The sequence below is a fragment of the Podarcis raffonei genome, chromosome 14 (assembly GCF_027172205.1).
Source record: "Podarcis raffonei isolate rPodRaf1 chromosome 14, rPodRaf1.pri, whole genome shotgun sequence".
NCBI classification, from domain to species: domain Eukaryota; kingdom Metazoa; phylum Chordata; class Lepidosauria; order Squamata; family Lacertidae; genus Podarcis; species Podarcis raffonei.
In genome coordinates, this window is record NC_070615.1 from 51,799,221 (window position 1) to 51,825,835 (window position 26,615).

Genomic DNA, 26,615 nt, shown 5'->3' on the forward strand with positions numbered 1-26,615 from the left:
ACACAAGGGAGGCCAGCGGCTCATTCCTGGCACACAGGTGCCAATGTTAAGAGGGGGTCCCGGGCGACCCTCAGGATTTTCAGTGGGCACCGGGGGGCGGGGCAGGAAGAGCTGGGTACGGGTTTTGATGTACGTTGGGCCCAAACCGCTGAGCAAGAGAGGCTTTGTCAGACCTGGTTTTCAGACTCTTCTGAACTGGAAGCGAGCGAGCTGCGTTTTGTCAAATCCTGCGGCTCGTTTGTGTTCCTTGCAAGCCTCGGTGGTTCATGAATAACAGAGCACCGCTGAGCACGAGCTGCTTCTTCGCCGTCTTAGGCTCCGCTCTCGAAAAGGGGCTTTGTTGCAAAACCTCTTTCCCTTTTTTTCTGCCTTCCTGCTCTCGCTTGCTCTCCTGAGCTGCCCTGGAGGAAGCTGCGCCCCTGGAGAGGCATCTGAAGGCGCGGGGTGTTTATTTAAAGAAGCAGAATCTTCCGAGCCAGGATGGCTGGGCTGTAGCTGGGGGAGCCCATTATAGAAGGTGAACCCATGTGGAAGATGAAGGACAGGCGAGGCTTTCCGTGGGGAGAGCGCTGGCCTTTCCCCCCCTTTGAGGGAGCCGTGCTAGGCTGTCAGTTGAAAAAGAGAGAGAGAAAAAGGCAGGAAGGAGAAAGATTTTTGGTTTGTTTGCTGTTTTGCATTGCTTAATTGAGAAATATCCAGCGATAGCACATTTTAAAATGGTGTCCCCCATCATTGGCCAATTGTCCTTGCTCTCCCGGTGAGGCTGGAATTTGTTGTTGTTGAGTCGTGTCCGCCTCTTCGTGGCCCCCTGGACCAGAGCACATCAGACACTCCTGTCTTCCACTGCCTCCCGCAGTTTGGTCAAACTCATGCTGGTAGCTTCAAGAACACTGTCCCACCATCTCGTCCTCTGTCGTCCCCTTCTCCTTGTGCCCTCCATCTTTCCCAACATCAGGGTCTTCTCCAGGGAGTCTTCTCTTCTCATGAGGTGGCCAGAGTATTGGAGCCTCAGCTTCAGGATCTGTCCTTCCAGTGAGCACTCAGGGCTGATTTCCTTCAGAATGGAGAGGTTTGATCTTCTTGCAGTACATGGGACTCTCAAGAGACTCCTCCAGCACCAGAATTCAAAAGCATCCATTCTCCAGTGCTGATCAATGTGGCAATGGGACAGAGCAGACTTATGAATACAAGCAACATTCACACAGACAGGGATTTGGCTGATTCCATCTTTAACACCCAGAAATCGAGGTGAAAAGCGAGGTGTGTGTCATCAGGCTCTCACAGCATAACTGTTCCTCTTAATCATTAAATCCAAGCGACAAACCTTTAAGGTTCGTTGTTAACATGACTACACCCCAATCTGACATTTGCGGGGAATCAAACCTTTCCGCTCTGCTCTGCAACCCATTAAAGGCCAAGGCACATAATTTGAGTTGCACATCTCTGCACACCTCCCACCCCACAATGATATCTCCCACCCTGCTTATCGCCAGCCGGGGCAAGAAGCTCCCTCCTTCTGCTCCGAAATCATTCGCTGACATCATCTCAGCTCTGAGATCCTGTGAAATGAACAAACATTTGGTCTGAAGGGGAACAGAACATGTTGCTATAAATGGGAAGCAGCTTCTGCGAAGGGAGGCGGAGGAGGCCAAACAGTTGCTCTTTCATGTTCGGGGAAAGTCAGATGGAGGCATGAAAAGAAAGTTTCCAAAAGCGTCAAGAGAACGGAATGGATCGTTGGGAACATAGAAAGCTGGCTTATCCCGAGTTGGACCATTGGTCCATCTCAGGGGCGTAGGAAGGGGTGGGGGTGTGTGGTCTGCCCCAGGTGTCATCCTGGAGGGGGGTGACAAAATAGCATGCCGTGGGGGGGGGTGGCGGCACTGTCAGTGTTTGAAAAAGAAAAGGTTCTGACCTCCTTTTTACTCCTTTGCCTAGTCCTCAGACCTTAGTTGGCACAAAAGAGTCTTTGAGAAAGAGTATTCTTGCAGAGTATTGCTGCTTTTATTCTTAAAAAGTCTTATTCTCCAACCACGGCTGACAGCTTTTACACACACCAGACGTAACCAGCTTTCTACTACCCAACCAACCCACACCCAACACTAACATTGACCACTCTAAATATACAGGTAAAGGTAAAGGGACCCCTGACCATTATGTCCAGTCGTGGACGACTCGGGTTGTGGCGCTCATCTCGCTTTCAGGCCAAGGGAGCCGAAGTTTGTCCACAGGCAGGTTCTGGGTCATGTGGCCAGCATGACTAAGCCGCTTCTGGCGAACCAGAGCAGCGCACGGAAACACCGTTTACCTTCCCGCCGGAGCGGTACCTATTTATCTACTTGCACTTTGACGTGCTTTTGAACTGCTAGGTTGGCAGGAGCTGGGACTGAACAACGGGAGCTCACCCCGTCGCGGGGATTCGAACCACCAACCTTCTGATCAGCAAGTCCTAGGCTCTGTGGTTTAACCCACAGCACCACCCGCGTCCCTCATATATACAGGTACAATTTGATGAAAGGTTGCATGAGTCATTGTAAGCCGCTGACTCATGCTGACTTAGTTCTTTTAGCATTGAAGAAACAGCGGCCAATTTTTAGCCATGACAGGCACTTACTGCAGGGCCTGGCCTGCAGCACGCCAATCCACGCATCTCTCCTGGGAGTGACACAGTGGCTCGGGGTCCCACGCTGTTCGAAACGGCAGCGTGTGGCTTGCGTCCACCAGGCGGACTCCACGCGGATAGCCCCACTGCCCCCATGACTAGATCACCCCACCCCCGCCACTCCGGGTGCCAGAGCAGCTACACCCCTGGTCCATCTGACTCAATTTTGTCTACACTGGCTGCTAGTGGCCCTCTAAGATTTCAAGCACGGAGTCTCTCTCAACCCTACCTAGAGATGCCATGGGGAATTGCAAGGTGGGTGCTCTACCATTGAGCTATGGCCCTTCCCTAATGGAGGTGGGGGGAGTGCAATGCCACCCCACCATCTTCCAGTAGAGTTAAAAATGTTTAGGAGATCAGTGGGCTGGCATCAGGACCATCAAGAAGTCAAGTATATATGGGCTATGCTCCTGTTTGCTCTGCCCACCAACCCCTCTGCCTTCCTCCCCACACATTAACCCCCCTAGAGCTTCCCCTTCCTGCCCAATGCAACTACACTAAGCTCGCTTTCCACCCACCCGACCTCATTCCTTCATGCAAATCCAGGAGTGTGATGCAGCACCAGAAGTCCTCCAATACTGCCAGTGTGATGACAGCATTACGTTTCTATCTATATAGACAGAGATAGGTAGGTAGGTAGGTAGGTAGGTAGGTAGATAATGTGTACAAAATGTGTACTGAAATGTGTCGATGAGGGGAAAGTGTGGGTGAAAATGCATCTATTCATGAAAATAGCATTCAGAAGGCTTTATGTTAGGGGAAATTGCACATTAAAATGTGTCTATCAGGATAAATGCACACTGAAGTGCTGATGAAGTTTTGTGAGGACTACATAAATAAAGTGGATATTTGGGAAACTGAGTTTAAGGCTGGGGGAAAAATAGAAATGGATAGAAAACAAAGTTGGCAGGTTTGTCCATCTCTCCTGACAGAAGTCTCAGGGACCAATTTGCACCTCAGCTTAATGTGGAATAAGCGCCCCTTGTGCTTCCTGTAGCTCCCCATTGTTCATACAGTGTTCACAGAAACAGCTGCTGTCCCAGACCTTCACTTTACTAAATCCAGAGTTTCTCTATCCTTGGAAAATCTGAAAAGGATGTTTGCTCCAATTCAAAAGTGCTTGTACCAGCTTTCTATGGATTTCTTTCTTTCTTTCTTTCTTTCTTTCTTTCTTTCTTTCTTTCTTTCTTTCTCTCTCTCTCTCTCTTTGGTAGTGTGGCTATTTTTAAAATGTGGAGCAGAGGCAAAGGTTGCTTGAAACAGCAAATACTGGGAAATGTAGAGGATGGACAGCAAAGCTCTGGATTAAAATCACATCCAAATATAAGCCACTCCGGTATGGATCTCCAGGGCTCAAATCAAATATGGAAAATATGGATTTTGTGGGCAAGTTTGGATGGGCCCTATGTTTGCACCACAACTGGGTCTATTACCTATTGGAAACTCTTTCACATGCAAAATGAGCAGCGTTTGGCAGGTGAATCTTGGTTAGAGAGCAGACTTGTTGCAATTGCACAGAGAAAGAGATGCTTGCAGTGTGAGACAAACAACAAAGTAATTTATTATAGGAAGTGCATAACTTGGGTAGAAAAGTTGGTAGTTCTAGTGTAACCAACTAGTTTGGAGAAGAAGGAGGCAGCCATACTTGGTCCTTTGCTCTCTCAGGCGATCTTTCCAAGGTGGCCTCTCATATTGGGTTCGAAGAGAGAAGTGGGAGGAGGAAAATGTGCAACCTGAGGACCTTTGGTCTGACACCAGGGAGGTCAGCTCAAGAGGAACCGGGGGTAGTCTGGGAATCTGGAGACCCCTAATTCTGTTTAGTAGGATGTCCCTATTTTCACTGGAAAGCTATGGTTTTCCCAGTAGTGATGTATGGAAGTGAGAGCTGGACCATAAAGAAGGCTGAAGGCCAAAGAATTGATGCTTTTGAATTCTGGTGCTGGAAGAGACTCTTGAGAGTCCCATGGACTGCAAGAAGATCAAACCTATCCATTCTGAAGGAAATCAGCCCTGAGTGCTCACTGGAAGGACAGATCCTGAAGCTGAGGCTCCAAGACTTTGGCCACCTCATGAGAAGAGAAGACTCCCTGGAAAAGACCCTGATGTTGGGAAAGATGGAGGGCAGAAGGAGAAGGGAATGACAGAGGATGAGATGGTGGGACAGTGTTCTCGAAGCTACTAGCATGAGTCTGACCAAACTGCGGGAGGCAGTGGAAGACAGGAGTGCCTGGCGTGCTCTGGTCCAGGGGGTCACGAAAAGTTGGACACAACTAAACAACAACAACAACAATTTTCACTGGAGAAAATTGACTCGTGCAAACTCCTCTTCTGCAAGCTGAGTTTCACCCAGACTTCCAGCGCATCATGTTACCTGACGCAACAGCAGCAGGACTATCCCTGGGTTAAGCCACTCTCAGAGGCCATGCAGGGCTATTGCTTGCCCAGCTGCACAAGCCGTCCATTGAGGAACGCTGCAATAAATAAAGTTGCTCTTTTGCACAGGCTTATTGTGTGCCTGTGGGGGTCGTGTGCACACAGTGATCTCTCGCAGACACACGCTACTCAGAATTTCCTCCGCGCCGTAATTGGGCTGCTCCAGATTGCAAACCGATCTGTCAAAACCCTGTTCCCTGAGATGTTGCCGAGAGGAGTTGGGTCGGACTTCAGAAAGGTGCACTTGACAGAGAAAAGCAGGCAGGAGCACCAAAGGAGGGTGCTCGCTACAGCTCCCGTAGCTGATGCATGCGGCGGTGGGAAGAACGGCTTTCGGAATAATAAGGAAGTTGTCATGGTATCACCAGGGCTGCAAATTCCGCGTAGTTCAGAAGCAGCTTTTTGATCCCTGTGGATATAAGATGGAAAGAACAGAAAGTGACGGGGATTATTTTAACAAACCTGTCTGTGCTGCATGTCAGCCAGCGATGAGACTTTAAACCAGAAACCTCGATGGAGCGCAGAGAGAACAAAAACGTACGGTAACATCAGTGCTGTTGTGCCAAGGGAAGAGGCAGCGATGTCTAGGCTTCTGTAAAAAGCGTCATCTTAATGGGCTACGTTAAAAGATGCTCGTTTAAATTAGCATTAATGACTGGTGGCTACTGACTGGTGAAGGGATGCTGGTGGCGCGGTGGTCCAAACCACTGAGCCTCTTGGGCAGGGGTCAGCAAACTTTTTCAGCAGGTCCACTGTCCCTCAGACCTTGTGGGAGGGCCAGACTATTTTTTTTGGGGGGGGGATGAACAAATTCCTGTGCCCCACAAATAACCCAGAGATGCATTTTAAATAAAAGCACACATTCTACTCATGTAAAAACACATTGATTCCTGGACTGTCCGCGGACCGGATTGAGAGGGCGATTGGGCCTCATCCAGCCCCTGGGCCTTAGTTTGCCTACTCATGCTCTTGGGCATGCCGATCAGAAGGTTGGCGGTTCGAATACCCACAACGGGGTGTGCTCCCGTTGCTCTGTCCCTGCTCCTGCCAACCTAGCAGTTCAAAAGCACACCAGTGCGAGTAGATAAATAGGTACCACTGCAGCAGGAAGGTAAATGCCGTTTCTGTGTGCTCTGGCTTCTGTCATGGTGTCCCGTTGCGCCAGAAGTGGTTTAGTCCTGCTGGCCACATGACCTGGAAAGCTGTCTGTGGACAAACACTGGCTCCCTTGACCTGAAAGCGAGATGAGCACTGCACCCCATAGTTGCCTTTGACTAGACTTAACTGTCCAGTCCAGTTTTTACTGATTGGTGAAGACCCCCTCACCTCTTAACATAAGAAGGTGAGAAGAGGCTGCTGGGCCAGGCCAATGGCCCAGCAAGTTCAGCATCCTGTTATCCCAGTGGCCACTCAAATGCCTGGGTGTATTATATGTAAATAAAGTAGATTAGCCAAAATGCTGAGGTACTGAGTTCTGTTACGCAAACAGCAAATACTCTGCAGGATCGTAAATGTGCTGATGCCTTTTGGTATCAGCTGCTGTGATGTTCAGGCTGAAGAAAGCTTTTGAAGCTCCCGAACGAATGACCAGCAGGGAGAGAACATGCCAGTCAGGCATGAGTCTCTACTAGGGTCCTACATGAGAGTAGGACGATCCTAACAGTCTCCACCCCCATTGTTCAGCCCGGACACTGAGGTCCAGCACTGAGGGCCCTCTGGCAGTTCCCTCACTGTGAGAAGCAAAGTTACAGGGAACCAGGCAGAGGGCCTTCTTGGTGATGGCGCCCGCCCTGTGGAACACCCTCCCACCAGATGTCATGGAAATAAACAACTATCTGACTTTTAGAAGACATCTGAAGGCAGCCCTGTTTGTGGAAGCTTTTAATATCTGAAGGACTATTGTATTTGAATATTTTGTTGGAAGCCGCCCAGAGTGGCTGGGGAAACCCAGCCAGATGGGAGGGGTATAAATAATATATTATTATTATTATTATTAGCCTGAGGCTGACTCAGATTATCGGTCTCTGCAGCTGCAGGTGGCTAGGTTGTGGGGCTCCAGGGGTTGCTGGACTGCAGCTGGGTAACTTTGCCATGCAGACGTAGGCTGGGACAGAGAATGATGGACATTCATTTGTGGGAGGCGAAGTCCACCGCAGCACCGCCAGGGTCCCTGCAACGATGGCACCCCCAGAGCTTTGCACAGAGTCTCCTGGCCTCTGGCCTGGGTGTCGACCATCACAAAACACAGCTCTCGCCTAACCCTGTAGGCCTTGCCTTTGCAGAATAACCCGCCCAGCGATGAGCCCGGCGTTGCCAACAGCAGAAGCGCTTGCCCCGGTTGACCCCATCAATATTTACAAGGCTCTAGAAATGACAGCCTCGGCTGGGCTGTTAATGGAATGTGCCTTCAGCCAGACCAATTTATTTAAAAGCAAAAAGGAGGATGCTGCCAACTTTAAAAAAAAAAATGCAGAGGGGAAAATGGAAGAAGACAGATAAGGACTCGGTTTCTGTCCCTGTGAAGTGTGCTGGAGTGGAGGGCAGGATTTCTCTTCCTCCAGGCTTAGGGGGCGCATGAGCCCACACTAGACATTGACCGGTCTAGTGTCCTGATCAAGGGAAGTCAGAGCACCACTCTAATCTGCCCTGGTCAAACCACACCTGGGATACTGTGTTTACTTCTGGGCACCACAATTTCAGGATGATGTTGAGAAGCCGGTGTGCAGAAGAGGGCAATCAATATGATCCAGGGTCTGGAAACCAAGCCTGATGAGGAATGGTTGAAGGAGTAGCCTGGATGTTTAGCCTGGATAAGAGGAGACTGAGAGGAGATATGAGAGTCATCTTCAAATATCAAGATGATCAAGGGTCTGGAAACCAAGCCTGATGAGGAATGGTTGAAGGAGTAGCCTGGATGTTTAGCCTGGATAAGAGGAGACCGAGAGGAGATATGAGAGTCATCTTCAAATATCTCAAGGGCTGTCCCAAGGAAGAGGGAGTAAGCTTGTTTTCTGCTCCTCTGGAGTGTAGAACTTGAACCCATGGCTTCAAGTTATGAGAAAGAAGATTGCAACTAAGCATCAGGAAGAACTTTCCAGCAGTGAAGACTGTTCAACAGTCATAGAATCATAGAATCATAGAATCATAGAATCATAGAGTTGGAAGAGACCACAAGGGCCATCGAGTCCAACCCCCTGCCAAGCAGGAAACACCATCAGAGCACTCCTGACATATGGTTGTCAAGCCTCTGCTTAAAGACCTCCAAAGAAGGAGACTCCACCACACTCCTTGGCAGCAAATTCCACTGTCGAACATCTCTTACTGTCAGGAAGTTCTTCCTAATGTTTAGGTGGAATCTTCTTTCTTGTAGTTTGGATCCATTGCTCCGTGTCCGCTTCTCTGGAGCAGCAGAAAACAGCCTTTCTCCCTCCTCTATATGACATCCTTTTATATATTTGAACATGGCTATCATATCACCCCTTAACCTCCTCTTCTCCAGGAGGTTAGATTCCTGCATTGCAGGGGGTTGGACTAGATGACCCTTGGGTTTCCCTTCCAACTCTAGGGTTGCCATATTTCTAAAAGTAAAAATCCGGAGCAAAAATAATAATAATGTTTTTGAGCTATTTTTAAGGGAAATCGCAAAAAATGACACTGCCGACACATCCAGATTTCTGCCCGGACACTGCTTCTGATTGCAGTATTCTGGATACGTCTGGGAAATTCCGGATGTATGGCAAGACTTTCCAACTCTACAATTCCACAATTCTATGATTTTTTGTGCCTGGCTGCTTTCTTGCTCACATTGGTAAAAAAAGAAGAAGAAAAGTACAGTGGTACCTCAAGTTACAGATGCTTCAGGTTACAGACTCAGCTAACCCAGAAATAGTACCTCGGGTTAATAACTTTGCTTCAGGATGAGAACAGAAATCGTGCTCCGGTGGTGCAGGAGCAGCAGGAGGCCCCATTAGCTAAAGTGGTGCTTCAGGTTCAAAACAGTTTCAGGTTAAGAACGGACCTCCGGAATGAATTAAGTGCTTAACCCGAGGTACCACTGTACTTGAAGGCTATGGGAATTCTGCCTCTGTTTCAATTTGGACTAAATGCGGCAATGAGTGTTATTTTTTCATGTAACTTCTCTCGTTTGTATAGTTGTGTTGACTCTCCTGTTCTTAATGTAATTGTTCCAAAAGTAAAGAAGAAGAAGAAGAAGAAGAAGAAGAAGAAGAAGAAGAAGAAGAAGAAGAAGAAGAAGAAGAAGAAGAAGAAGAAGAAATCTGAAAGCCTTACACCAAGCTAGCACTCAGTGTAAGGCAAAGTACTTTTGTCTGTCTACATTTTTGCTGAACACCAAGCGAACGAGCGCAGACCCTCAGCGCATTGGAGGGGAGCACATAAGGACCCCCCTCTGTCGCTGGCGGCCTAGGCCTCCCCTAGCAACCGCTCCCCCTAGCAACGGCCTGGGCCTCCTCGCCACCTCGGACCTGGCAGCGTCATCTATGTCTCTGCCGTCCCCGTGACCTTGCGCGGGAGAAGGGCCATCGCCAAGGCAGGAAGCATCTGGGTTATGCAACCAGGCCCTCCTCACATGTCCCTGACGGAGACATGTGCCAGGATAGTGGCGAAGGCATCACCATGGCAACTGCATCTTGCCCCTCCGAACCATCTCCTCTCTGCTTTTTCATGGTGTGTGTGTGTGTGTGTGTGTGTGTGTTGCAGGTCTTTGTCCTGGGCAGAGGCCGATGTAAACGAGGCTAATAGATCTTAACTTAATAAGCGTAGGGATAAATCAGGTTTTATCGCTACACAGCAACCCAGATGGCACAGTGGCGCTGGGGTGGGAGGCTGCGCAGTCCCTCAGAGCCGGGCATGACTTATTTACAAGGGAATTCGCAAAGTACAGTGTGCCATCCTCCAGGGAGCGAAATGAATGTTTTGTACCATCTCCTGTCATTTGCATTTGAAGAAACCTGAGGTTGTGTACTGCGGTTCAGGATGCAACCGAATTTGGCTTGGCCAGAAAGATGCAGCACAGACACTCCTAGCATGCTATTTGTTCGCTTGCTTGCTTGGAAGCATGGAAAGAGGGCAGCCCAGATAGAAAATGCAATCACTTTCCAAGCAATTAGCTAAAATATGGCGGGGGGGGGGGACACCACTCTAAGCAATAGAGGCCCGCAGTGAAACCTTGTGTTTTACTTAAATGATAGCCTACAGTTGGTGAGAACAACTTGCGAGGCACTAAGTGAATCTCATGAGGTGGGGAGTTCCGCGGCCGCAACAGAGTCAGCACCCAGAGTTTTATTGCAGGATATTTGGCAGCATATTCTTGATGCGTTGACGGTGGATTTAGTTACAGGATTTCAGCAGGGAGTTATGGGATGTGCCCTGGTTGAAAATGAACCAACGTGGGCCCTGCAAACATCCTTTTCATGGCACATTCCTGGCTGTTTGTGCTCATTGAAATAAATAAATTAAGGTCTTATATATATAATAAATGTTCATAAATGTACCAAGCAAACACGTACATAAATATGTGTACCACATGTCTGAAGCAGTGCAGGAGGGCAGTCCTGGAGCCATTTTGGCTCCCAAACTGACCAAATGTTTTCTCTGCAAGGTCAAAGGAAAATGGAAAAGCCTCCCCATTGTCTTTTCATTCACAAAACCTGTCTTGAGGGTATGTCTGTGTACGAATAGGGTGAGCCTGTGACCTGGCTCAGGAACTAAGTATTTGTCACTACAAAAGACTGGCCAGGGTAAGCATTAACAGGTAACCTGCCAGACAGGAGATAAACAACGACAGGAGATAAGGCACTCAGATTTCTGCTGTAGACCACCCTTTCTGTGATGTATGTATGATATTTCTGGGGGTGGTCTTGTACTCCAGGGCAGGGAATTTAAACTGTCTATATAAGGGCAGGCACATCTGGTTTCGGGGTCCTCCTCCTTTCCTGCGTGTGAAGGGGGCACCCTGTTGCAACAGTTCAATAAAGATCAGGCTTACAAGCTGCTTTGCTTCTCAATGTTCTCTGGTTAGCCTCTGTTCTTTTCTCCGACCGATGGAGAACTTATAAAGGACTCTATAAGGGCTCTTGTGTCCCCCATAAGGGAATAAGGGCAGATTTTTGTTTATTACATCATGATGCTGGCAGGATAGTGACGGTTTCAACGCTGTTTGTACCCGCAAACGTTTTGGGGAGGTCACGTTGCTCCATTTGCAACCCGCGCTGAGAGGTGTGAGGAGACCCCTGTTCCCCTCACTGAGCTACAATTCCCAGAGTTGCCTGCGAAGAGGGCTTGGCTGTTAAACTACACTGGAATTGAGAGGGAAATAAGGGTCTCCAAACAACTCTTGGCACCCTTGACAAACTACGGTTCCCAGGAATCCATGGCTGTTTAAAGTGACATGATGCTGTTTTAAATGTACAGTGGTACCTCAGGTTAAGTACTTAATTCGTTCCAGAGGTCCGTACTTAACCTGAAACTGTTCTTAACCTGAAGCATCACTTTAGCTAATGGGGTCTCCTGCTGCTGCCGCGCTGCCAGAGCACAATTTCTGTTCTCATCCTGAAGCAAAGTTCTTAACCTGAAGCACTATTTCTGGGTTAGCCGAGTCTGTAACCTGAAGCGTATGTAACCTGAAGCGTATGTAACCTGAGGTACCACTGTATAGTGTGGACGGAGCCTCGGTGTGATTTAACAGACAGGATATTGCACTACAACTGTGGGGAACCAGGGTTTGAATCGCCTCTCAGCCATGACCTTGGGGGCCACTCGCTGCCTCTTAGGCTAACCTACCTCACAGGGCTGATATAATTATTTATTTATACATACATACATACATGGGACGCGGGTGGCGCTGTGGGTAAAACCTCAGTGCCTAGGACTTGCTGATCGTATGGTCAGCAGTTTGAATCCCCACAGTGGGGTGAGCTCTCGTCGTTCGGTCCCAGCTCCTGCCCACCTAGCAGTTCGAAAGCACCCCTAAGTGCAAGTAGATAAATAGGTACCGCTTTATAGCGGGAAGGTAAACGGCGTTTCCGTGCGCGGCACTGGTGCTGGCTCGCCAGTTGCAGCTTCGTCATGCTGGCCACATGACCCGGAAGTGTCTTCGGACGGCGCCGGCTCACGGCCTCTAGAGCGAGATGAGCGGGCGAACCCTAGAGTCGGACACGACTGGCCCGTACGGGCAGGGGTACCTATACATACATACATACATACATACCCCACCCATCTGGCTGGGCTTCTCCAGCCACTCTGGGCGGCTTCCAGCAGAATATTAAAATACAGCAATTCATCAAAAGCTTCCCTAAACATGAGGATAGGGTGGGGAGGGGAAGAGCTAGGTGCACCAGCCGAGCTCCTTGGGAGAAAGGTGAGACAGAAACGTGAGAAAATAATAACAACATTGAAAAGGCCAGCTATCCCCTGCCTGCCCCTTAAATTGCAGTACCTTGTGTCACCCTCGCTGGCACAGGAAGGCAGCTGCGCTGATCAGTTCCATAATTAATTTCCCGGCCTGCTATTTTGCAGCCTCAACAGCTTCTGTTTGTTACACCACAGCTGTGCCTGTTGCCCAACTGGCCCCGTGCCACAGGGGCAGGGGAAATGCCAGCAGAGCCAGGAGTAGGATAAATGGCTGGCACTCTTGCTCACAAGCCGGGCAACTGCTGGTTGGCCTGTGCAGTCTGCTAGTCCCTAATTGGCTTAATTTTTTATCCTGGCAGGCAGCATTTCTCTCCGCCTCTCTCTCGTGGATGTGAGTGGGTGTGCGGTTAATGGAAAGGAGAGAGAGCTGCGTCTGAACCCCACTGGGGCTGTCACTTAGGAGAGGGCAATCTTCCAGCGGTCTGGCTTTTGACAAAAGTCACTAAGAAGCCTCTGCTCTGGCTTTAGGTCTCTCTGCTCTTTCCCAACCAGAAATCATAGAATCATAGACTGGTAGTTAGAAGGGACCCCAAGGGATTTGGTCAGCCAACCAGCTACAAATCCACCTAACCGTTTCCATGTCCAGCCCGCATTTGACCAGCTTCTTTGCAAGGATTTCATGGGGGACTTGGTCAAAGCCTTCCTGAAATCAAGATACACTATGTCCGCAGCATTCCCCTGATCCACCAAGCTTGTCATACCATCCAAAGAAGAAATGAGACTTGTTTTTCAGAAACCCATGCTGAGTCTGAGTTATCATAGCACCCTTTTCTAAGTGCTTTCAGACAGACCATTCAATTATCTGTTTGAGGACTTTTCCTGGTATTGATGTCATGGTGGCCGGTCGGTAGAATAGAGATCATGTATTCTGGGCAAATATAGCCAACTCTATTCCTCTAGATATAGGGGACATTACGATGGGCCCCCAAACTGGAATCAGCATGGCTCCAGGATCTGGGGGGGTGGAGTCCACAGACAAGTAGAGTGGGCACTGCTGGCATTTACTATTTTAAGGCCCTGAGAAGGTTTGGGCTCAGGTTATTTGACTAACCACCAGCAGCAGCTGTATGAGGTTGGCAAATGCTGGTGGCAAGCAGAGCCTTCTTGGTGGTGACCCCATATTTATGGAATTCCTTCCTGAAAGATATTCATTTGACCTGCTCAGCACTGATTTCAAAACCTATTTATTTCAAGCTGCATTTAGTTGAGGTGATGGACTGAATTTGTGTCTGTTCAGCCGTTTACACTGATGCTGGTTTTTTTTTTTTAATAGTTTTTATTGAAAATTTAAACAAAACTTATTATCTAAAAACATACCATCCTTAATTCTCCCCCCCCTTTTTTTCCTCTCCCCCACCCTCCCACACAAACCCCCTCCCCACCCCCGACTTCCCTCAGTTCCAGTCTTTGGTTTCTCTGTAAATGCTGTTCTCTGCATGTTACAAAGTTGTGTAGATCCTTAAATTGTTTAACTGATTTTTGTCAATAAAAAGTTTGTGAATGTTTATTCAAATACATTGATGCTGGTTTTGAACTGTCTCTCCTTAGTTGCAGCCAGGCTAAAATTAAGAAGGCCTTCCAGGTCCAAGGAGGCAGCTGTACTTTAAGGGCAACTTCAAAACTGCCCTGCTCCTTCTCCCTTATAGGATTCTTTAGCTGAGGTAAAAGGTAAAGGTAACTGACCCCTGGACGGTTAAGTCCAGTCAAAGGCAACTCTGGGCTGCAGCACTCATCTCGCTTTCAGGCTGAGGGAGCTGGCATTTGTCCACAGACAGCTTTCCAAGTCATGTGGCCCGCAGGACTAAACCGCTTCTGGTGCACAGAGGACCATGACGAGTGCCAGAGTGCACGGAAACACTGTTTACCTTCTCACCACAGCAGTACCTATTTATCTACTTGCACTGGCATGCTTTTGAACTGCTATGGGACCGCCTCTCCCGGTATGCTCCGCGGAGGACCTTAAGGTCCAGAAATAGCAACACCCTAGAGGTCCCGGGCCCTAAGGAAGTCAGACTAGCCTCAACCAGAGACAGGGCCTTCTCAACACTGGCTCCGGCCTGGTGGAACGCTCTGTCTCCTGAGACCAGGGCCCTGCGGGATCTGATTTCTTTCCGCAGCACCTGTAAGACAGAGTTGTTCCACCTGGCCTTTGGCTTGGAATCAACTTGATCCCCTTCCCCTCTTTCCTTTTTCCTTTCTCCTACTGTGATGGAACTCCTATTTGGGGACTTCCCTGGCTTTTTTCTGGCCCACGTAGGACCAGTCTGGATAGTTGACCTTGGTGAAGATTTGACGTTTTCATCCCGAAAAGGTTTTTGATTTGAGTTTCTACTGAAATGAGGCTGCATTTTAATGTTATATTTAATCTTGTTTTTAAGTTGTATTTTAATCAGTTGTTTTTATACCTGGTTTTAAACCTTCCAATCAGCAAGCTCAAGAGGCTCAGTGGTTTAGACCAGATCCAGACCAGACATCAAATAGAGGACTGTCCTCTGCAACTAAGGTTCCCTGGCTACCCTGGTTAGAGAAGAAGGAAGCAAACACAGTGTTACATTTTCAGACAGAAAAGCTCTGTTCTGGGTCTGTTCTGTACTGTACGGAGCCTTGCTCGCTTCCATTTAGGGTCCAACAAAGATTAACATTAATGCAATGAAATTGGGGCCCGTTGCACATTCTCCCCCCTGCCCCCCCAAATAAATAAACAAAGGTCTCCTTGGACATATGAAGCAGACTAGCTTGCTGCCCAGGTTTCTCTGCAAAAGGGGAAAGCAGGTGCTCTGTTTCCCTAATTTCTTTTGGCATCAAAGCCAATAGTGCGCCCCCACAGGACCAGCAAGCTGATAGATGGAGGGCGGCATTTATTGACTGCCAGAAGATTGCAATTCATAAACCAGCCCCTCATGTTTGCAGCCAGCGCGTGCAAGAAGGAGGTAAGGGGGGAGGCTGCTCTTTGCGTCGTTCACCCACATTGCTCTTCTGCTTTCGCCTCAGGTCCCCCTCCTCACCCCATCCCCGCCAAAGGCAGCCATTTTTTCCATAAAACCAGCTTCGCCTCCTGAATACAGGCCCAGCTGTGATGCAGTCTGAGGCCAGCAAGGGCTGTCTGAGGAGGGCAACTTCTCAGTTGTCTCTCTCTATACTGTGGGGAGACCTCTTGGGTTTGACCTCAACACACAAAGGGATGCCTTTTCTCTCCACTTCTGTAAGCTTATGGGGAGCTTTGCTCCAGGCGCTTGAATTCATGAGCTAAAATCTAGAGGAGTTTAGGATGGGGCCTTGTCTGTGATAGAGCCTTCCTGGAGATGGACCAAGTCCACTTTTCAAGTGATGAAGATGAGCATCTTAAAGATGTTTGAGGATTATTATTATTAGTAGAGTAGTAGTAGTAGTGGTGGTGGTGGTGGTGAAGTGAGAGCTGGACCATAAAGAAGGCTGATCGCCGAAGAATTGATGCTTTTGAATTCTGGTGCTGGAGGAGACTCTTGAGAGTCCCGTGGACTGCAAGAAGATCAAACCTCTCCATTCTGAAGGAAATCAGCCCTGAGTGCTCACTGGAAGGACAGATCCTGAAGCTGAGGCTCCAATACTTTGGCCACCTCATGAGAAGAGAAGACTCCCTGGAAAAGACCCTGATGTTGGGAAAGATGGAGGGCACAAGGAGAAGGGGACGACAGAGGACGAGATGGTGGGACAGTGTTCTTGAAGCTACCAGCATGAGTTTGACCAAACTGTGGTGGGCAGTGGAAGACAGGAGGGCCTGGCGTGCTCTGGTCCAGGGGGTCATGAAGAGTCGGACACGACTAAACAAGAAGTAGTAGTAGTAGGGTTAGGTGGGATCGTGCTTATCTTAAGATAAGCATCTTAAAGATGCTTGAGGATTATTATTATTATTATTATTATTATTATTATTATTATTATTAGGTGGGATTGTGTTTTCCTGGTACACTCATTTGGACATTTCTAATGGAAAGGTGGATGTCAAATGGAAGGAGCTGCCTCTCTCCTGCCCCAGATTATGACCCCTCTTTTTACTTCTATGTGGCTGCAAACAAAGGTAGTGGGTGGGTTTGGACAAGATTTGACAGAAGCTAGGTGGGTCTTCAGCCAACTGTGTCCTCAGCTAAGGCTCCCTGTAGGAGCGTCTCCACCCCCATCGTTCTACCCGGACACTGAGGTCCAGCGCCGAAGGCCTTCTGACGGTTCCCTCCCTGCGAGAAGCCAAGTTACAAGGAACCAGGCAGAGGGCCTTCTCGGTGGTGGCGCCCACCCAGTGGAATGCCTTCCCATCAGATGTCAAGGAAATAAACAACTACCTGACATTCAGAAGACATCTGAAGGCAGCCCTGTTTAGGGAAGCTGCCTTCCCTAAACGGGGTATAAATTTATACCCCTAAAGGCGGGGTATAAATAAACTATTATTATTATTATTATTATTATTATTATTATTATTATTATTATTATTATCATCATCATCCCTGGACCAAAGGAACAGGATATGCCATGTCTGAGCTAGGATGCTTTCTTCCAACAACACTCATTTTTCCAATTTCCATGAGCGCTGCAATGTGGCAGGAGACTTTTTCAATAAGAAGCATATTTCTGATCAATCATGTTGCCTGTTTTCCTATGGCTCTGCTTGCAGGGAGGTATCTGTGGTGTGTACATTGGATATGTAGGGTATGTATTATACATAATGTATTGTATTTGTTAAGTGCTATGTAAATTGATGTATAATAACAATAAAGATCTTTTTTTTAAAAAAAAAAAAGAAGCATCCTTCTGTCTTAGCAGACAATGGAGGAGGACATCTTTAGGAGTGAGGTTGGAGAGTCGCAGCGCCTGCTGTGGCTATAGAGACCGATAAGGGAGAGACATGTTTTGTTGCAGCCAGGGCAGATAAAGGTGCCCGGTTTTGCTTCCACAGATGCAGCAGGGCTTTCCTTCTCTCTGTGCTCCTCCCAGCGGCCATTCCTCCTCTGGTCACTGCTATGGATACATGACCTGACTGTTTCCAAATTCTGTGCTCCCACAGGGAGCCGCCCAGCCCCAGCCCTTTTCTTCCTTGCTGTGTCGGCTTGTGTAGGAATTATTATTTATTTACTGTGTTTTCCAGAAGACAACTGTTGTCTCCCAAAGTGGCTCACATCTCTAAGGTGGCTCTGCCCCCAGCCTTACTAGCCTCAGGTCATCTGGCTAATAATAATAATAATAATAATAATAATAATAATAATAATAAAGTGATGCAGGAGGGGATGCCCTGTAACACAGGAATCACAGCCTCGGGCATCCCTGACAGATGGCCATCCTTGAAGGGAAGGCAGGATAAACAGGTAGATGATAAAATGAAATGATTAAATTTATAGCCCTTTCCTCCAGCAAGCTCAAGATGGGACACATAGTTCTCCCCCCCACACACACACTCTATCCTCACAACAACCCTGCGAGGTAGTTTAGGCTGAGAGTGAGTGCCTGCCCGCCCCCAGGAGCTTCATGGCCAAATGGGATGGACAGCAGTTAGAGCGTGGGGCTGAGAACGCCAAGGCTGAGGGTTCGATCCCCGCATGGGACAGCTGCATTTTCCTGCTTTGCAGGGGGTTGGACTAGATGATCCTCAGGGCCCCTTCCAACTCTATGAGTCTATGAACTTGCTGCCAGCTGGCTACCCGCCCTCCAGCTACCAATCTGACAACAGGGGTGGTGGGGCAAATTTGACTGTCAATCTTTGCAGTGTGATGGGGGGGTGAAATTTGCCAGGTAATCTGCTTGGCTTTCTGGTGTGGGGGGGAGGATGCATGCAGCAGGTTGGTGGGAGGGAGGGGTCGACAAAAGGGGGAGGGGAGAGGGAAGGGGGTGAGGAGGGGAGGGCAGGGGGACAAGAGGGGAGGGGAGGGGTAGAAGGGGAGGGGAGGGGAAAGAGGGGAGGGGTAAAGGAAGGGGGAGAAGGGGAGGGGGAGAAGAAGGGAGGGGAGGGGTAAAGGAAGGGGAGAAGAGGGGAGGGGAGGGGAAGAAGGGGAGGGGGAGAAGAAGGGGGAGGGGGAGAAGGGGAGGGGAGAGGGGAAAGAGGGGAGGAGGGGGGAAGAGGGGAGAGAAGTAGAGGGGGAAAGGAAGGGGGAAAGGAGGGGAGGGCAGGGAGGGGTGAGAAGGGGAGAGGGAGAAGAAGGGAGAGGTAAAGGAACGGGAGAGGAGGGGAGGGCAGGGAGGGGGGAGAAGGGGAGGGGGAGAAGGGAGGGAGGGGAGGGGTAAAGGAAGGGGGAGAGGAGGGGAGTGGTGAGAAGGGGAGGGCAGGGATGGGGTGAGCAGGGGGGGAGGGGTCTATCTCCGGGCCAGGCTCCCCCCCCCTCTGAGCCCTCCCCTTCCCCTCCCGGACCCGCGATCCGCCGAGGTTGCCCGGAACCGGCGTCGGCGGGGCGATGGGGCTGCGCGGCGGGGCGAGGCCGGCGGCTCGGTCCGGGCAGCGGCGTCCTCGGGAGCAGCGGCGTCGGCACTGGCACTGGCGGCGCTGAGCGGGACCGGCGAGCCGAGCGGCGGCTGGAGGTGAGGCGGCGGCGGCGGACCTGTTGGCTGGCAAGCGGGCGCCGCTCTTTTGTCTTCCTTTGGGGGGGCGGACAAAGGGGGCTGCAAACCGGGGGGGGCCGCCGAAAGCCGAGGCTGCTTCTCTCCGTTCCAATGAGGGCCCCCCGGGGCGCCCCCTAGTCCTCGAGGAGGGAGGGAGGGGTGGCAGGCAGCCCCCCTGCCAGGGGACCCCGCGGGCGCAGCAGAGGGACCCCTTCTGGTCCCCAAGGAGGAGAAGGAGGGAGCCAGGTATCCATTGCCATTTTAAAAAAGGAGGGGGTGTCCGTGAGCATCTCTTGTAAGCCTCGTCTTCCCCCTCCCCTCCTAGGCGCCCCCGAAGAGATAAAGGGGTTGGGGGGCGCTGGCCAGACTCCTGCGCCCCCCCTGCCCCGCTTCGGTCTTCGGAATGGGCAAAGCGAATTGGCTTTTTCGGACAAGGGCGCGCGCGGTTGGTTTGGGGAGAAAGTGAGCCAGGACGGTGCGGAGGGGAGAATTGTGTCTCTCTTTCTCCCCCCCCCCCATGTCCCAGTGGACGAAGAGTTGGCTTCCTTCCAAGTAGACACCTCTAAGAGCCCCCCGGAGCCTGCTTACTCGCAAGTAGGTCCCATGGAGTTCCCAGGAACCGACACCCCCCCCTGTTTCTTCTTCTTCCGTTGGTGCTGCCCTTGGTGCTGTTCAGCATCCTCCGAGAAGCGGTCCAGCAAATTCTGCCTCCCTTGGATCCCCCAAACCAACCCTGCGGGGAAGGCTAGTCAAAGAGAGAGAGAGAGTCTGGCCCCCAAGGTCAAGCAGGGAGCTTCACAGCTACCTAGCGCCTTTTTTATGGGAGTATGCGTACCCCCAAACATTTGTGAATCTTAAGTTTGGCCCCATTGAGGGGCAGTATTTCAATATGAGTTGGAAAATGAGAGTACCCTGAAACATATTTTTTAAAGAAAAAAAGCACTGGTCCTAGGAGAATTTGAATTTGGATCTCAGCCAGCCATCTCACCTGGCCTGGCGCCTTCCAGGTGTGTTGGACTACAACTCCCATTAGCCTCTCTGTCGGGGACTGGCAGGGAGATCCATTTTCAAATACTTGGGGTGCGGTGGGTGCATTTTTGGGGGGCTGCGATGAGCAACACCACCAGCTGCTTAGAAGTCAGCCCCCCACAGGAGTCAATGGGGCCTATTCCCAAGTTGAGGTGCGTAAGGGTTTCGGGGTGACTTCACATCAGGTTTGCAAACCCACACACATGCACAAAAAGTTGCTCGCCAGTCAGGATTTTTATTAGCCAGTTTGCCTTAAGTGGGTTTATATTGGTTGCTTGCGGCACACACATGGACTTGCAGGCTCAGTGTGGGTAGAGGGGGAGATAGAAGGAGGACCCAATCCCCTTCTTACTTTAAAAAAGCTGATCGTGAGTAGGCCATCTCCGTTCTTCATAGGCGAACAAGGAAGTGGCTATTTAGATGGTTGGCATTTGTAAGGTGGCTTGGATTTCACCCGCTGAAGTTTGTGCCACAATGAATGCATTAATCCAGTCATTCCCAAACTTTTTTTGGGGGGGAGGGCGCTGCCCCCTTGGTTTCATCAGCTCATCCTTGGTGCCCCCCACCCTAAAGGTAAAGGTAAAGGTACCCCTGCCCGTACGGGCCAGTCTTGCCAGACTCTAGGGTTGTGCGCTCATCTCACTTAAGAGGCCGGGAGCCAGCGCTGTCCGCAGACACTTCCAGGTCACGTGGCCAGCGTGACAAAGCTGCACTGGTGAGCCAGCACCAGTGCAGCACACGGAACGCTGTTTACCTTCCCGCTGGTAAGCGGTCCCTATTTATCTACTTGCACCCGGAGGTGCTTTCAAACTGCTAGGTTGGCAGGCGCTGGGACCGAACGACGGGAGCGCACCCCGCCGCAGGGATTCGAACCGCCAACCTGACGATAGGCAATTCCTAGGTGCTGAGGTTTTACCCACAGTGCCACCCACGTCCCCTGCCCCCCACCCTAAGAAAAGCATTATTCAGAGTAGCGGTTTGCAGGACCTACCAAGGAAGACAATAACGCAGCAAAATTCTAAACCACCCCAATTTTATTCAAAAATCCACTTATAGCTATTTAGTTTAGTTCATTCCACATGAAACGGATGAACTTGATCTGGCGATGCCAGCTTTCATTTATTTATTCCATAAAATTTATACACAGCTGGGCTGTATACAAACAACGGTCAAAGTGGTTTACAGAAAGATAAAGGAACAATTTTTTTTAAAAAAAAAGTACGACGATACTTTAAAGCATGCAAAAGTTTAAAATGCTAAAACAGACTAAAGTGTCCTTAACTTTTTAAGGAGGCTTCTCTAAACAAGAATGTATTCTAGCAGGCACCTAAACGAGAACAGTGAAGGCGCCTGCTTAACATCATGAGGCAGGGAGTTCCAAAGTGCAGGAACCAATGCATTAATGTTTAAGTTGCTGCAAGACTCTCTAGTTGCAACAGAGCAACCTCTGGGAATGGATTCTGGCTATGTTAGCTTGCCTCCCTGCGATTTACAGAGTTCTCTGAAAAGTCTAAAAGAGAGAAACACGCGTTCTGTGGCATGTTATATATGCAACTGGTTTTATGCTTAGCAATCTTCCCCAGCTAACATGGTGCCCCACAGAAGGTTTGGACTACAGCCCCCTCCCCCCAGTGCAGCTGTGCTGGCCGAGGCCCTTGGGAAATGTAGTGCAAAGCACCTGCTGGTTAGCGACGGCTGGCTTAAAATGAGGCAGCACGGAGGGTGTCATCCGAGACCACCTTTTGATCCTCTCTGGGTATCTGTGGCCGAGCTGCTTCCTTTCAGCCTGACGGGCCTCTCTGGATTGTTGTAAGGAGAAAGTGGGGGGGGGGATGTATAGTATCGTGAGCTCCTTAGAGGAAGAGGTGCAGACGAAAGAGTAAATGACACAATGGTTAGCTGGTATCCCTGCGCACACTTTCTCAGGATCCAGCCCCGTCGGTTCCCAATACAGATTACAGTGGTACCTCGGTTTACAGACGCTTCAGGTTACAGACTCCACTAACCCAGAAATAGTACCTCGGTTAAGAACTTTGCTTCAGGATGAGAACAGAAATCATGCTCCGGCAGCGTGGCGGCAGCAGGAGGCCCCATTAGCTAAAGTGGTGCTTCAGGTTAAGAACAGTTTCAGGTTAAGAACAGACCTCCGGAACGAATTAAGTACTTAACCTGAGGTACCACTGTACTCCCATGGCCGATTTTGCAAACCAAGGGGTCTTCTGGCTGTGTCGAGGCCTTAAAATGTATGGGGTTTTGTTCCCTGTGCGTTCCAGTCTCGGGTAAACGTTTTGTTTTCTTGTGACCACCCAAACACAAACGTCACCTTTTATTTATTTGGGGTGCTCTTAGGCCATCTGCCTCCCATGTTTTCGGGACTGATACCTTAATAAATTCCAAAATACAGCCGAGGAAGAAATGGCAAATTCCCAGCAACCTCACAGTGCTTCTCTTCCACCCGATTCGCAAGGAGAGCCTTGCAGATTTCTTGGGTTGGTGTAGGGGATGGGCTTACTTTGAGTAAATGGAAGGGTCTTTGCTTCATCTTTGCCCCTGTCTGGCTTCTCCCCACTGCAAGGGGGGAAGGTTGTGAATGCTCCCTTGCCTGTATCTACTCATGTGTAGCCATAGGTATTCCTGGTGCATCGCCGTGGGGTTGGACTAGATTACCTTTGGGGGTCCCTTACAATTCTACGATTCTATGAATTGCCTAACCTCAAAATAGGATGTAGCAAAGGCTCTGTGTAGGTTTCTGGTAGCTGTTGGCCTCCTATGGGCTTGTTACACAACTGTCTATCTTAGAATGAAATCCCTCTCATTACATCAAGGGGAAGTTGAGTCTGCAGCCGTACAGATGTCACTGGACTCCCAACAGTCTGAACCCCCTGCCAGGTATGAGGGCCGCACCTTCGCTCTCCCTGATTCACCTGTTCAAGGGGTGTTGGAGCAACTATAATGTCTTCAGGGCCTTGGTGAAGTTGGGGACCCCCACCTCTCCCTTCTGAGTTGAAAAGGATGACCCCCAAAAGGCAGAGTAACCCGCTCCATAGAGCGGGTCTCATAGCCCCACAGAAAAATGGAAGGATGGCGAGGTGCCTTAGCTCTGAAGGAGAATGGGCATCCTGCGTCAATCCCTCAACACGGCCGGCCCTATCATTAGACAGAATGAGGCACCTGCCTCTGGCAACAGGTTCACAAGCAATAGGCTGCGCTGGGCACAGAGCAGTCTGCTCCATGGATCTCTAACCCCAGCTACTGTATGGTGGACAGTGCAGTCAGAGATTCCACTGCCTGCCTAGCTGACTCTCAAAATAAATATATATGGATTTGTTAACAAAAAGAGAGAGAGCACAAACGGAACAAAAGGGATGAACATTCAAGAATTTAAACCACAAAGCATCAGAACCCGGAAGGACAAAAGTACAAAGGTTCAGCACAGCTCCAAAATGGATAATAAAAGTATTAACTCATATGAATATCCCCTTTGCAAATACGAAAGATATGTGAAAACAGCCCCCTGCAATGCAGGAGTGCAGTTTCATCATTCTTGTGAATAAAGGTTCTATATAGTCTCAAATGAGCCAGACATCTGCATATACCACATGCCACAATATTTCTATAAGAACTAAAATCATGTCATATATATAAAAAGGGTCATTTGAGCTCTGCCCTTTTGATACTTCTAGTTCATGAGATCATTTTAGTTTGTGAGATGCTGTCTTGGTGGCTTCTGTATGTGGGATGGTCCCCTGGACCAGAATCCGCTGACCAGATGCTCTCCAGATGTGTTGGCTAAGACCGGTGGGAACTGTCATCCAAAACACCTGGAGGGCGCCAGGGCAAAGAATCGTGGCTTCGGTGTTTTTTGCCTTCTGTATCAAGATGTGCATCGATGCCAGATCTTAAGTGCTGTGCTCTTCCGTGGAGAAAACTGCCCTTCCTAACCACGCGTATTTTAAGATCATAGAAGTGACATTTTGGAAGCAACAAAAAACCTTTTGGGTCCCACACTGAGAACTAAGAGCAGCAGCACTTGAGGAAGAGCAGAAGATCAGAGCGTCATTGTGATGGCCTGGGACTCGGCTCGGACTCGGAACCAGAGGAGTCTCATTCTGCACCGGATCCTTTGCCTCAGGCATCACCTGAACCAAGTCTGGGGCCTGATTCTGAAGAGACCCAGTCTGCACAGGTTCTCCTGCAACCAGGACCAGCTGGGCCAAGTCAGGGGCCTGAGCCTGCCCTGGCTCCAGATGCGGGGATTCCCTCGTTGCCTCCAGCTGGGCCATCACTTACAGCTGCTCCACTGTCAGGGGAGGCTGAGGCGGCCCCTGGGTCTAGTCACCCACCGACGTCTCCTGAGCTGCAGAGACTGAGGTCTGAGAGAAGAAGAGACCTGAGTACTCACAGGAGGAGTGCTCGCCTTCGGGTGAAACAGGGAGGCGAGTCACCGGGGGATCAGGACCGGCCGTTACCCCGACAAAGATAAAAGGCTGTCGAACCCTGTCCCAGGTTGCGGGAGCAACATTGCTGTATGCCAAATCCTGCCTGAGATCCTGTACCTGACCTTGCCTGGTTTCCTGCCTCGTGTCCTGCCTTGGCCCTGTCGGACTGACTCCTAGCGGAACCTCCAGATTCTGGACTGGTCCTGGACCGCGTTTCACAGGTTACCCCTGGGCCCAGCACAGTCGTCTCAAGACCATCAGGGACAGATGGCCATCCAACCTCTGCTTTAAAAGTTCTTCCTGATGTTGAGCTGGAATCTCCTTTCTTCTGACTTGAAGCCATTGGTCTTCCCCTCTGGAGCAGGAGAAAACAACATCTTCCATGTGACAGCCTTTCAGATATTTGAAGACGGCTCTGATACCTGGCTAAACATACCCAACTGTCTCCACCGTTCCTCTTAAGACTTGTCCTAAGTACGTCTCCAAGCACTCTTCAAAGTGTTGGTGCTGACCTTGAAAGCCCTAAACGGTCTCGGCCCATTAGACCTGAAGGAGCGTCTCCACCCCCATCGTTCAGCCCAGACACTGAGGTCCAGCTCCAAGGGCCTTCTGGCGGTTCCCTCCCTGTGAGAAGCCAAGTTACAGGGAACCAGGCAGAGGGCCTTCTCGGTGGTGGCGCCCGCCCTGTGGAACACCCTCCCATCAGATGTCAAGGAAATAAACAACTATCTGATGTTTTGAAGACATCTGAAGGCAGCCCTTATTAGGGACGTTTTTAATGACTGATGTTTTAATGTATTTTTAATCTTTTGTTGGAAGCCGCCCAGAGTGGCTGGGGAAACCCAGACAGATGGGCGGGATATAAATATTATTATTATTATTATTATCATCATCATCATTATCATCCAGACCCTTTATTATCCTTGTTCCCTTCCTGCACCCATTCCAGCTTGTCAATATCCCTCTTCAACTGGGGTGCCCAGAACTGGACAGAGTATTCCAGGTGGGGTCCAGCCAGGGCAGACTAGAGTGATGCTATCACTTCCCTTGATCTGGAAACTAGACTTCTTTTCTGGCACCAGGTTAAGATGTTTTATTTACCCAGACATTTTAATCTGTCTCCAATTTGTAATATTATTATTTTTGTCTGCTGCCTTTTATTACGGTTGCTGACGTGAGTGTTTTGCTGCATTGTTCTTCCTAATTTATTATCTATGTCAGTGTATATTCCACCCGGGAATCGCTTTTGATGGGCTGAATTCTAGAGAAGGCATAAATGAATATGAAGGGATGGTGGAACTACTCTGAAGGCCACGCTTGGGCCCCAAGCCAGGCTCCGCTGGGTTGCTTTGCAATGGCACTGGACGGAAACAAACTGAGGCTCGTGTTTGGGGCGAAGCATTTGCAAAACCAGTTCACCACTGATGCCTTTTGAGATCAGAACACAAGCAAACAGCCATGTCCCAAGCAAAAGGTTATATAAACCGGCTCTGTGAATTTTTAAAAGAGGTGCATGAAAATTAAAAAATAATATACTCATTCTATTTCACATGCCTTTTGCTTATTGCACAAATCCTATTGTTTGCACCTTCTGTTTCACAAGGAGTTGATTCATGCGTTCATTCATGCTTTCTGCATGATGCCCCGGTGTAGACTACCCGTGAAGGGGGAATTTTAAAAAATCAGTGCCTGAAAAGCACAAATAGCTTATTCGTTTGCCCACCTTATTACTTAACAAATAAGCAGAAAAGTCCTGTGGCACCTTAAAGACATTTGTCATGGCATGGGCCGGTTCACTCCAGCGGAGATCATGCCCACGCCCGCGATTTCTGACGTCTGCGTAGTTGTGATTTCCGGTGCCATGGAAGTTCAGTCCATGCGGCTCCAGTTTAGCGCAGCGTGCGGGGACTCGCCAAGCGGGCAACTCAGTTCGGGGGTGGCTCCTGGGCCAGTTAAACGACCCCTGTAGGCCGCTTGTGGCCCATGAGCCTTAGGTTGCAGACCCCTGGCATAAGCTCTGACGGGCTTGGAGCCCAACAGGACAGGCTTAAGACTTGATGCCTCCA

General features: G+C 49.7%; 1 protein-coding gene across 3 annotated transcripts in view; it reads left to right on the forward strand.

Annotated features, from left to right (window-relative positions):
• The first annotated feature begins 18,869 nt into the window (after positions 1-18,869).
• The window catches only part of SLC29A4 (solute carrier family 29 member 4), a 34,052-nt gene continuing 26,306 nt past the window's right edge, over positions 18,870-26,615 (forward strand). Inside the window, exon 1 of one of the 3 annotated variants that reach the window (XM_053366014.1) lies at positions 18,870-19,060. The gene's annotated coding sequence lies outside the window, so the exon portion shown is untranslated. The remainder of the gene's footprint in view (positions 19,061-26,615) is intronic. The other 2 variants (XM_053366012.1, XM_053366011.1) reach the window with 2 other exon arrangements.